Source organism: Olea europaea, chromosome 18 (genome assembly GCF_002742605.1).
Source record: "Olea europaea var. sylvestris chromosome 18, O_europaea_v1, whole genome shotgun sequence".
Taxonomy (NCBI): domain Eukaryota; kingdom Viridiplantae; phylum Streptophyta; class Magnoliopsida; order Lamiales; family Oleaceae; genus Olea; species Olea europaea.
The window spans coordinates 19,950,423-19,953,777 of record NC_036254.1 but is presented as its reverse complement, the minus strand read 5'-3'; the positions used below and the strand labels follow the sequence as shown (position 1 = coordinate 19,953,777).

General features: G+C 27.5%; 1 non-coding gene across 1 annotated transcript; it reads right to left on the bottom strand.

Moving 5' to 3' along the window:
* Positions 1-807: 807 nt before the first annotated feature.
* On the bottom strand, positions 808-879 carry TRNAQ-CUG. Its single transcript has one exon. It is a non-coding gene; the product is annotated as a tRNA-Gln (tRNA).
* Positions 880-3,355: the final 2,476 nt, after the last annotated feature.

Genomic DNA, 3,355 nt, shown 5'->3' with positions numbered 1-3,355 from the left:
TTCTTTGATAAGCTATATGGAATTTTATATGACTTTGTAATGTGTGAATCTGTTTGGCTCGTTAAACTGTATAAGATTATTACCGATTATCATGTAGTATGAAGTGTCATGCTTTTATCCTATATTTCATTAATGCCCACCTATTTGCTTTAATATTTTGACATTTGGAAACAATCAAATGGTACCGTATACTCTAATTCTACAGAAAGATTTAAGCCCTTTGATTAATTTGTAAATTGGTAATAGACTAACTATTCAAAAAAAGCTATATTTGCACGTGTTTGATGGTCATTATTTGTTCAAAATAATGTTTTGAATGGTGAATTTTTTGAGATGGTCTAGTTAAAACGTAGGAAAAGATTTTGAATTTACGTACAGAATAATTTATTGTGTGAATGTATAGTTGAAAATAAATATATAAAATAAAGATTTTTGAAATAATAGTTGTCAAACATGGGCTTAATGTGTATAAATTAACTACTGTTTAAAAATATAATCCCCTAATTGCAAATTGATTACAATATTGTTTAATATTTATATTTAGACCCCGTTTGATAATCATTATTTGACAAAAATAAAATTTTGAATAGTGAATTTATGGTTAAAATGTAAAAAAATATTTTGAATTTACGTGCAGAATATTTTATGGTATGAATGTGTAATTGAAAATGAGTATATAAAAAAATAATAATAATAATTTTGGAAAGGGCTAAATCATATTTGTACAGGAAAAGAACTAAATAGGAAAAAGAAAGGAAGTGTTATAGTACAATGTAAAAGACAAAATGAAGAAAATAACGAAAAGAAAGGTTCCACCGAGATTTGAACTCGGGTTACTGGATTCAGAGTCCAATGTCCTGACCACTAGACCATGGAACCAATTTGCTGGTGACTTCCACAACAACTTTAGGTATATATTATCGTATCGTAAAAGCTTCAGATAAAATTAGTTTGACCCGATTTTAAATGATTATAAAAAGTGGTTTCTAAACATCTAAGGCCCTGTTTGGCACCCATTTTTATCAAAATGCATTTTTCTCTCTCTTCTTTTTAACCACATATTCTTTATTAAAATAATATTATACGCAAATCAAAAACTTTTTCTTATTTTTCAACCACACATTTCCCATCAATTTACTATTCAAAAATGCATTTTCACATAAAAATTCCTACCAAACACCCTCTAAGGTAGTGGTTGGTTTTCATTTTCATTTTCAAAACAATTTTTAGTTTTTCGCGTTTTGGCAATTTATAACTGAAAACGCTTAAAATGATAAAAAGTCGTTTTGCGTTTTCAGTTATAAATTTTAACCCATTTTCAAAAATGCGTTTTTGAAAACGACGGACCAAACGCATTTTCAAAAACGGAAAATGGAAAATGGCCCGAAAACGGCAAACCAACCGCACCCTCAAATTCTTAGGTTTGGTTCGGTACTTCTATAAATTTTAAGGGAATCGACTTTAGGTTTGCCTAAGAAAGAATAAGTTAGATATTTGGTGAAATTTTTGTTTTAGAATTGTTACATTCTTTTTTGGTGTACTCAAGAAAGAATGAGTTATCTATTTGGTGAAATTTTTTGTTTTAGAATTGTTACATTCTTCAAAATTAGGATTTCAACACAAAGTGCTTTATAACACGTATACATTTATTAAGATGGAGATTGATTTTTAATGATATTCTTATTACCTGTTTGGCCCCCTCTCTTTTATGTTTTTTCTCAATCTTATTTTCAATCACACAATCTTTCATAAAATAATATTACACATCGAAAACTTTTCGTTCTTTTTCAACTACACATTCTTCAAAAAACTATTCCAAACATTAAAATTTGGAAAATATGAGGGCCAAACGAGGGCAAAATAGGAAAAATTATGAATCCACCTACAAAATGATTTTATTGGGAGAATGAGTGATTTGAAAATGAGTTGGAAAAAACTCTCTACTGAACAAGACATTAAATTTATTTTAAAAATTTTGATATTTACGAAAACTCAAAAGTGTATAAAATTTAAGGGGAGTTTGATTCTCATTTTTTCTAAAATATATTTTTCCCTCTCTTCTTTTCAACCACATATTCTTCATTAAAATAATATTACACGTAAATAAAAAATTTTTTTTTAACCACATATTTTTCATTAATCTATTGTTCCAAAATATATTATTCAAAAAGAATGAAGCTCAAACACACCCTTAAAAATACAATAATAGCCTATACAATATAACATAATTCAAATAGATGTAGAATACTGACACACATAGGGTTACGTATACCATTGTGATTGAACATTTTCAAATGTTTATCAATTTCGATTTTGTATACCATTGTGATTGAACATTTTCAAATGTTTATCAATTTCGATTGAATTTTAAAATCGCTTTGAGTTGCTACTAAACTTTCTCATATGTTTTTTCGTTGCTATTGAGCTTTAAACCCTTGTTTGATTCTTATTTAGGGGTAAATAATGCATTTTGAATAATAGATTAATGGAGAATATATAGTTAAAAATTAAAGAATTTTCTTGATTTGCGTATAATATTATTTAATTGAAAAACATGTGGTTAAAAATGAATTTTGAAAATTTGAATTTAAAAAAAAAATGAGAATCAAACGAGTGCAAAATATAGATTTGATGGTTTAAAGAAAGAAATCAATGGGATTTAAAGGAATTTTGCGTATGTTATTACTCACTTTTAAGTTTTTAAGTCCACATATATTAGTGAATGACTTTATTAGACGAATTGTTGATCATATATATTTTTTATACTTGTACGATATATTCATTTTATTAAGATAGAACCTTTGCTTTTTAGATTGTTACGTTGTTTAAGAAATTAAGAGAATAAAAATAGCCGTTGGAATTTTGAGAAAATTGAAATATCTATTTATGGTACGGAACCGAATCGAATAGTTTGGTTTTAGTTCAATTCCATAATTAAAATTGGATGCGAGTGTTCCAATAACAAGTTAATCAATGATTATTGGTTCTACTCCTTAGAATCGGATCAAATTAGATTGTGCCCACTTCTAAAACAATAAAAAGAGTTGGATTGATTGACTATCTACACCAAATTTAACAATAAACTCAAGTTAAATTCAAATACTTCCAATTAGGAATAGGGATTTAAGAGAAGATTTGACAAAATCTAAACTCTATAATAATTCTAAATGATGTTAGCCCATGTCTGGTGGGATTAAAATTAAATTTGTCGTGGAAATCCCTCGATAAATCTTTATTTTGGGCTAAAAAACAATCAAACGAATGCCGGTTTATCTCAGCTCAACCCAAAACTTTCCACCGCACTTTGAATTGCCTCAAGCTCTCTCAATTAACCTAAACTAATGAGCTACTATTC